Raw genomic sequence first — 10,634 nt, 5'->3', positions numbered from 1 at the left:
TCTAAGAGAATAATAACCTATTTAACTTAGAAATTGTTCGTTATTATAAAAATTTGACTTACTTAAATGTCGGTATGCTTCCTACTTGGTTTATCTGTGAGCACGTTTGTTTTACTTGGATTATACTGTAGGTCTACGTCGACTAGCTCTAACCATCTGTGTTGCCTCATGTTAAGTTCTTTTTGTATAAAAAATATTTCGGACTTCTACGATTCATGAAAATTTATTCTTGGCGATCACGAAGTCTTGGCAATCTTCTCTATCTAACCAATGGGAGTCCGCTTTGAAATCGTTCTCTTTGTGTTATGGTCATGTTCGTCCAAGACGTGTTGTCCGTGGCCACATGCCATGTTATGTCAAACTCTTTATTTGATTTCATGTTGTATTGTCTTACTATTTTATTTTCTGTTTATATGACTACATGTCTAGATCTACCGCACCTGAACTGCCCTAAAATGTATTAGGGGATGCAACCAGTCGTCAACTCCTCTCATCTAGATTTTGTATGACCGTTCAGCGAAATCTTGTCTAAGTCTACCATCCTGAATCGCTTCAAAATATATTATAGGGAGATGCGACTCGTTGTCAATTCTTCGTACCCAAATTATATGATATTTAAAGTGTGGGCATATAACAACTATCAAACTTTATTTCAACCTTACCTTCAAACTCTCTTTCAAAAATCTCTATGCTCCCATTTTCAAAAACCTTCTTCTCAAAACCGAGTCAGAGATTTGAGAATACGTTGTTCAACTGTAGGCGGCGCAAATCTAAATTGACTTGACTCACTCGGTGTTGGGATTGAGAGCCGTACAATCGCAAAAGTCCGCTGCTAACAAAAGCTTTAAGAAACAGATCTAAATTACGACAATAACAAATTGTAACTTGTTTGGGTCTAAAGAAAATATCTCAACCCGACCCAACCCAACCCACAAACACCCATAAATATTAAGTAATTGAGTCGAGCGGATAAGCATTGTCATGTCATAAAGGGTGAATTTTAACGATAGACTCACTACCCATTATTGAAAATTGATATGTCCAGTGTCACGGTCCTACATTTTTTACCGTGCGGCGTCGTGACCTTGACACGCTCACGACTAGACTTGAGGGGAATTAAGCCCCATATATATTTTTCGCCCCGACTTTGTGGCATCGTCCTCCTCGATCGCATCATGGCACTCTTCTATATTGGCCGGCATATGTTCGAATGGGTGTCTCCTGAGGGACGCCACTTTGCTTGTCATGGCGTGAGGGTCACAACCTACTCTCTTCATTGTATGGTTGTGACATTCTTCCCCACTTAACTTAGTCATCGTCCTCGATGACTTACTTGAGTCACAATCATATTGCAAATTGTGACATCTAGCACCCGTGTAACAAAAAAAAAAAAAAAAGTTGCATAGTATTACGTCGGAGTGGAAAAGATTTCAAATAGTAATATTGATTCATGTCATGTCAATACAACATTGAACCTATTGCTCGTGCTCGTATAAATTTTTACATATTTAAACTAAGATTAAACAAAATAAAATAAATAAAAAAAAGTTCAAGAATACTTGGATTTTTTTATTTTATTATTATTTTGTAATTTGGATTTTAATTATGACAAATGGCCAACCTTCATTCAATAAAGTAAGAAGGTGAAGACCAAATTTGGTTCAAAAGTCAAAAGGTATTTAAAAATAAAATTAAAAAATAGAGACACGTGGAAATTGGAAAATGCATATAAATAAAGGTAAAAGAAAAATAAAAGTGAAAGGATTGAGTGGACTTTTTTTCTTTAAAAAAAAAATAATAATAATTTCATACTTTTAAAATTATTATAAAAATTAAAAATATTTGACGTCGAGAGCTTAATAAAATTTTAATTATTAATATAATATAAATTATTGATAATTAAGATTTTTTAAAATAATAATAATAATCAGTAACCTAATTAATTCAGAATTTCACGTTCCAACCAGCTCAAAATTGGAATAAAAAAATATTATTATTTAAATAATTTGTTTTAAATATTTTTAATTTGTTTCTACGTGAAAAAAATAAAAGAAGGAATAAATTAAATTAAATAATCTTAATTTAACATATATTCTGATTAATGTGGTAAATTGTGTTCAACGGTATTTAATGAAAACACCCAAAATTAGATGCTTAAGAGAAAAGAAAAGAATTTGAATATTTTTTTTATTTTTTTAAAAAAGTTGCATTTGACCAAATTGATGGGTTGAAAAATACAAACCCATGCAATTATAATTTTATATTAAATAAAATCTAAATTGTGTCTATAGCTTTGAGAATTAATTTCACGAGTGAGTTTTGTTATTGTAAGTGGCCTACCTATAGGATAGGCTAAAAATTGTATAAGTTATGATGATGTATAAGCTGTATCGTGTGATGTCGTATACTAGCGTATGATGATGTATGAGTTATGATGTGTGTAGCACATATATTTCGATGAATGATGTACTTGATATGTTTGATGCACTTTATGGCAATATGATGAGTATGATGATTGCATGACGTTTCACTTAATATGATGATGTTTTTTCATATTGAACATTTTATATGATGATGAGTGTCATATTGCATCATGTTGTTAGATCGACATAGAACACAACACTAAAAACATGAAAATGATATTAATATAAATATCCACGAGCATGTGTTACCTAGAGTAACAAAGTGATGAGACTAGAGGGTTGTGTCAGAAGAAACATTATGATAGACATAGAGGGACTTCATGCATATTGTGTGTTCATAAGCTTAGGGTTACTTTAGATGATGAGTGCGAATGTACATATTATGATGATGAGTGCGAATGCGCATAGTATGATCATGAGGGTGTTCATGAAGCGCATGACACTATGGAGTTCTGCTGACCCCCGGACGTCGCTACAGATTAGCTTGACCGGAGAGTCTAGAGGTGTGCGAGCACTCTGGGGATTCACACTCGCACGTGTGAGTTGTGTGTAGGGAAGTACACATCAAATTTGTCCGAGACTGGAGACCTCCCCTATTATATTAGAGATAGGTCCCTAAATCATATGATTGCATGTGTTTGCATTTGCATGACCCCTATAGTGGGGTCACTTACTGAGTATTCTTCGAAATACTTAGGTTGTGTGCCACATAATTTTTCAGGTCGCGAGCAGAGACTGTGGCACGTGCATAGGATAGACTCATATTTAAATTCCTAGTCTTAGGTTATAATAGGTTGTTTTTCATTGGTTGCATTAAATTATTTTGTATTTGTTTTTATTTTCTCTAAATTTCAGAATTTTGTATTTAAGCACGTAAGACTATGACTGTGTTTTCCATAGAAGAAGTTGTTTTAAGCGTTTTCGAAGTTTATGTTATAAATGATGTTTATTTTAATAGTTGTATTTCCACACTAGAGATGAGCATGAGACGTCAGTAGCGACTCTGAGTATGTGAAAATTTAGGGTTGTTACAGTTGTACTCTTCTATACACGACTTATGCACATGCACATAAACCCATAAGGCGAATACCACTTTCTCGTAAATGTAGGACTGCATATGGGCTTGCATAGTCACACGAAGGTGAACCATGAAAAGAAATAGGACATGAAATCATATATAAGTACGCGTCTATACAACCATGCCTAGAGACGTAATCCATGATTCATAGACAGACAACATGCAAGAGGTCCCACGTATAAAATCATATTACTATAGAAAATCAATCAAAATGGATCGAGAATTGAACTCATTGTGGTCAAAATAACTACGTCCAAATATTGAAAATTCAGTTCAACCGAATTGATTGGGTTCGGTTCAATTGAACCGAGTAACATCGCTCTTCTTCTTCCTCAAACTACCTGTGTATGCATGCATTTTTCAGAAAATAGGTAGAGCTCAAACGGTTTTTCTTTACTTTGTTCTCATGATTCGAAGCTCGATTCAACTCAATACTTTACCAAAGTTGGTCATCTATATCTCCAAACATATTCGTGCAATTTTCATGAGCTTTCATTTAGAAATCCATGATATATCATCAAGGTTCATATCCTTACTCAAAATTCGAGTGAGGTTTAAGTGGCCGATTATGACCTTTTCAACCCTCGATTTCTTTTGGGAACTTCTTTACTATTGAAACGAAGCTAATGACACAAAAATAAGCCCTCAATGTGCCCTCCAAAGAGAGAATTTACTAACTCAAAAATGAACCAATTCAAGACTAAAACAGATCTTTGAACCTCGAACGGAATCTTTGATTCTAGACCTTCTCAATCCTTGATTTCTTCACAAGAAATGTTTCCCTTGACACGTTATTCACAAGCTCTTAAGGGGAACTCAAACCTTATTCATCTTTTTCGCCCATCTTTGTGGCTTTATCGGACCTTAGGTAAGGTTCTCTTTCGCCAACTGAACACCACTCGTACGAAATCTAAGCTTGTTCACCCACACACTACCCATGCATGCATGTTCAATCATCTACGACTCTAGTCGACTTGCCCCTATACTAGACCAAGTCACTCTGCTCGACCTTACCTCTACTCTAGGCCAAGGTCTCTCATATGCAACATCACATCTCAATAATCAACTTGGTTCTCATCAACCAACCCATGCATCATGAGGTCATCCCATGTCTCAAGACACCTCGACCATCTTGACTTGCTCGAGCATTTCTATCCAAATTGATCCATGTGTTGCTCATCTCATCGGGACATTCTAAACATCCATCTATCCTGGTTCTCATCGAGACATGAACCTTTCCATGTCCATGCTAAGTCATTGACGGGATCCATAACATAGGATGAGATGTAATGTCGGCACACTCGTGCCATCCGGCACTGTCCTTGATACTTTGACACACGTATGTGTGATAGGATAGCTCACTTACGCCACAGATCCCGAAGGTGTTGGAGAGCTAACACCAATTTCAAATCTTTGTGGAGAGACGTCATTTTGCGAGCGACCATATGCCTTATAGAGCGTTCATTGGATATCCGATTAACACCAAATTTGGTGAGCTTTCATTTTTTATATAGACAAACTTAACTTCAAAGCAACATACCTAAACTCATATCGAAACCTCGACTTCTGAGGTTATGGCCCAGATGTCTGCCCATCCTTCTCCGAGTTTGTCTTCGACACTCGTGTCACCTCATTCTTTCCAATCTTTCTTATGCCTCAGCTTGGCTTTAATGCACACTCTTCTTGGTATGTTGGATGATGCACCATCTTCATCGGTCGCATCATGGTACTTATCTGTCTTGGTCCTCGCCACTTGAGGAATGTCAGCTTGTCTATTGAGATGTGAGAAGGTTGTGCACAATCCTCCACTTAAACTAGTCATTGTCCTCGATGACTTTCTCAGGAGCACTTGCATCGTCTATTGTGACACCGTGCTTGAGCCACTAAAAGTATACATCAATGGCTCCAGCACGGTGATAAATTATACGATGAACGAGCATGAAATACAATCCCGACGTATGCATGAAAGATATGATAAATGATATAAAAAACAATATGATATGCACGGAACACTAGCAGAGTTGTATTAAATGATAATGCAAATGGGAAAATGTTGGGAACGAACACGTTCATCACAAATAATAAGCGTGGTAGGTTGTGAACATTAAAAGAGTCCTATGCCAATGGCATTTTGGGGCATGGACTTGGCAATCAATAACAAATGTGAACATGGCAAGTTGTAGCCAATAGATGCGATAAGAAATTTATTAGAGGTAGATGGATATCCAATGTTCTTGGTGCCCAACAATTATTATGTCGTACAAATTATTGCTCATTCCCATTCTTCTTCAAGTACTTATAGAATTCAAGATTTTTTTGGTCAATATTTCATAGTTTTCTTTTTATAATGTAGTGAGATTGACCTGTTCTAAGAATTCTTATTTAAGGGAACGTTTTATGTAAGGGCTCAGACCCACGGTTACCAGATACTGTCTTCCTTGGACTTTCCTTTTCGGGGTTCTCTTCAAAGTTTTTAAAACGCGTCTATTGAGAGAGGTTTCCACACCATTATAAAGGATGTTTCGTTCTACCCCAATCCCAATCGATATGGGATCTCACATTTTATGTATATATATATATATAGAATAGTTCTTTTACGACTTTGAAATTACTATTTTTTTTTTATAACGATCCTATTTTTTCTACTGAAATAGAGTCTCTATACATGACATAACTGCACGCTGTGAAAAATATCTTGAGATTTCAAAAGTGTTTAGTGTCCATATATAACCAGAAACATTCTATTTCAACTCATAAACTAGCATGTTTATCTAAGCTAATAGACGACATTATTCAATGTGAGTATTGAGATTTATGACCTAAAGCGTCGTTCTTGGGACGAAAAATGTAAAAGAAATCGTCTTCAACCTTCAAATTTGATGTGTTCAAAGCATTGGTTGAGAATCATTTCCAAACTATTGACCAGGCTTTTGAATCACCGGACCCAGAATCTAGAAAGAATCAAAAGTATCATTTATGGGCTAAATGGAGCCTTTAGGTGTTGGAATACTTCTAAAAATTGTTTGATCTACTTTAGGAGATTATTTGAATAAATCTTGGGAAGGAATCTCAAAGAGAAAAATGTTTAGAAGATCCATTTTCAATTAAGTCCAAGAATGGTAAGAAACCGATTGGAAAGATCACAACTTTGATGAAGAAATCGAGTTGAATCGAGTGAATTCGGTAGAACAAGATATGATAATTAGAAGAAATTAGGAAAGATCACAATTTCAGGAAAATGAAGGAAATCTATAAATTCTTAAAAATTGTTTGAAATTCATATGCAAACGTGTTCATAGGAGATTGAACTCGCGTTGTCTGACACAAAAAGTTCGAAGCTCATAGCAAGCGGAAAAGCAAACTCGAGACGTCACACATCGTCCAAAGTAGCCCTTCGAACTTTCTCAAGTAATACTTGTAGAGATCACTAGGACATGAAAACGTACGAGCATATCTTATCTTAGGTAGTTATAATATGCATGATTAGGACTCTAAAGGGACAATTTGGATCAGGGCACTATGGATGGTGTATACAAAAATGCCTCTAAGATGAGTATTTTTGTGGTTGAATTTTTTAAAAGTTGAAAATTTTCGTTCCATTTGCATGTCACATTTTTTTTTTTTTTTTTTTGTAAACGTGACCAACCCAATAAATAGGGTTACCTAATGACATTGTTCAAGAAGTGTCGGTATTTAGTTATTTTTTTGTTCTATGACAATATTGAACTATGTTATGATATTATCATCCTGACTCTGATGAATAACTATAGATTAATTTGTGTTTGTTTGTGAACATTTAATATTTTTTTTATCTAAAATCGTATCTTAAAAGGTATGAATTATGGATAAATAAAAGTTTTTAAAAAATTAATTTTTTTTTAACCATGGCAACCCAACCATAAAATAGAGCGTTACTAATCAAACTAACCCGAATTTTTGAGTTGGTCCAAAAACTTCTCTCAACCCAACTCAACCCGGTCCATGTACGCCCCTAACCCAAACTAAACCCTTACTTTAAAAAAAAATAGTGAATATTTAGCGTTTACCATCGATCTTACTGATGCAATGTAACTTATAAATATCAAAAGGTTTTAGTTATGTAATATGTAGTGTGGATAAATATGATTTTTTTAAATAATTAAAAAACAAAAACAAACAATATGATAGTTCAACCTAACTTAACCCGAAAATTGAAAGCGTATAATAAACACGTTATTAAGTTAACACGATCTTAAAAATCGAAGGACTAAACGAAGGACTAAACTTATATATATTTGCAGATATACCCTCCAAAGTTTTGAATTTACCATTGATGTGGAAAATGTCAAACCCACCCATACTAGTGTCATAATGGCTGAAGTTATTACATGTTCCAACCTCATATTTAAGAATTATCACCTTCCATTTTTTTAATTGAAGATGGGTATATATTTATTATATGGTAGGGATTTATGGTTGATTAATTAACTTTGGGGGACCATTTTGCAATTTCTAAAACTTTACTTTTAAGGCAAAAGCTTAAGCTACTCAATAACGAGGGGGCCAGCCTCCGGAGACGTTTAATGGGCGTCCTAATTTTGGTCATAATTCACCTAAAAAAAACGGCCAACTTTTTCCTATGCATGTGCACGTCTTAATAACGTAAAAATAATTCACCTAACAGATATTGTACTCTTTGTGCTTTCACTCTCGGGTGTAAGGTTTTTGAAACACATCTGTTGGGGAGAGATTTTCACACCCTTATAAAGGGTGTTTCGTTCTCCTCCCCAACCGATGTGGAATCTCGTACTATCGTTATTAACTAGCACCTCGAATTATATCTATAAGAAAGGAAGTGTAGCACGAGTGAGTATATAAACTTAAGAGACTTACCATCGGCTTGATCTGGGCCTCCTTGTTCCATACCGTGTTCAGGAATCTTAGGGTGTTATGATTAACTCTTTCTTTTGTATGTTTTTATAATTATGCTTTATCATATACTCTATGTGCTCGTAGTTCCAGACTCGCTTCCACCATCTACGAATCGTCTATTCGACTCCCTGATTCCTAAAATAGCATAGAGACTAATAGTTAAGCATACTCATGACCCTAATTTAGCATTTGGTGCATCGGTCAATTGGTCCCCTAAGGCTAGTAGACTACATAGTTAGACTCAACATTGGACTAACAAATTATCGAGGTATATTGTATACATCCATGCCCCTATTTTTTAGGGCAGGTTTATTGTAGTCTACTTGGCGTCCCTTTAATAGTCCCCACATTGTATATTCCTCATCTAGGGCATCACCCTGTATCACCGTCAGATAGTAAATCATTATGTGGACCCCTATGAGTCAGGTTGACGGATAAGGATTGGCTAGCAAAACTCCTATTCATCCCCACAGCAAAGAAAGTGTAATACGGACAATAAGCATAATTCAAGAGAAACACAATATGTTCGCTAATCAAGGAACCCGAACATGCTCTTACTTCAATCTTAGTCTCCCATACTGATGCTCATGTGGGCTTAAAATAACACATTGCATGTAACTTAAACTCTAACATCGATCTAGCAAATTCATCCTATTCCGCACTTGTAAGAGTGAAAACTATTCCCACATACCAACACGAGTCCTTTCAGCATACTTTATGCCCACTCATTTGCATAAAGCACGTTTAATCATGAAGTTTCCATAATTGAGCCACCGAAAAGAAAGGTGCACCTTGTTGGTATAGATAGTAACTTTCATTTCCTTTTAAGTCTTCCAGTTATCTTATCCTCAAGATCGCTCTCATTCATATATGGTTTCGATTCATTCATGTATCCCTCCTTTACTCGGGTGTCACATGTCCACGAATTTTCACTTTGGTTCGTCCATAAACCACATCATATTGAGTAAAAACAACTTTAACCAAGTTAGACCAAAGATCTAGAGAAGTATGACAATTTTTATCTTCTCTTTTGACTTTCATAATTAGTAAATCCGTTTGTTCGCACACAAATAACTTTGATGATAATCATACTAAATGTTATTGTCAAAATCTGGATCGAGTAATGAACCCGACCTTCACTTGACAACGATACAAAACTTTTTTAAGGAGAGAACCTGACTTGCAAAACAAGAGAAACTTACACATCAATATGATATTTGTCGTCCTAGAGGCTTGGATGTTTAATTCAACTAGGAGAAACTTAGTCTAGCAAGGATATTAAGAAATAGAAAGAATATTATGTATTAAATTCTTCAAGTTAAACCATAGTATTTATATAATCAACCAACCATTTTCGTGGACCAATTTGTGAGCATGTCAAGAAAGAACTAAATTGAGCTGAACCAAATCAGGATCGTAGAAGAGAAACTTGGGCTGGTTGAGGTCGAGCAGGGAAAACGCCTCAATCATGCAAACGACTCTCCAAACGAAAACAAACTATCAAATCGAGTACAAAATTTGTAATACTTATTTAATTTTAAGGTACAATTTAACCTTTTTTTTCTTTTCAATAATGTGAAAACTTGTGATATGAACCCAGACATCTCAATCATGTAATACGAACTAAGAAAGATTCTTGGATGATTACAAATTCTAGGTAGATGATAATCTAGAATTATTGTCTTAAAAAAAAATTATTTACTTTTAGATTACATTTACATAGTCGCTAATTATGGTCCTAAAGTATAAAAGTTACGATTTTTTAAATATCTCATGAAAGGTCAACAGTTTCATATTTTACATTATATAAAGTCATATATGTCGTCTTTATAAAAAAGGTATTTGTGCGTTTCTTTAGCTAATGACAAAGTTTATTTACAATTCTACATAGTTTAGATTGTATATTTAGAATCATTGAAACGATCGATCTTATTTTTGGAGTGATTTGAATCTGAATCTTACCATTCATTTGATATCAATCTTTGGTGGGTATTTGAAAAAGTAATACACATAAAGTAAAAAGAAGTAGCTATTAATATATTGATTAAGATCATTAATTTCCAACCAACCCAAACTTACCACAATAATCTTTTAGTGAGAAAATGAGGATCCATCCATTCCAACCAACTTTCTCTCTCTTTGTTGCTTAGTTTTTATCAGCCAAATGTATATATAAAAATGTGATTTCATATGCTTTCTTCTTGCTCTCTCCGTCGCTCTCC

The sequence above is a fragment of the Cucurbita pepo genome, chromosome 19 (genome assembly GCF_057944985.1).
Source record: "Cucurbita pepo subsp. pepo isolate OVF chromosome 19, ASM5794498v1, whole genome shotgun sequence".
Taxonomy (NCBI): domain Eukaryota; kingdom Viridiplantae; phylum Streptophyta; class Magnoliopsida; order Cucurbitales; family Cucurbitaceae; genus Cucurbita; species Cucurbita pepo.
This window is presented reverse-complemented; position numbering follows the sequence as displayed.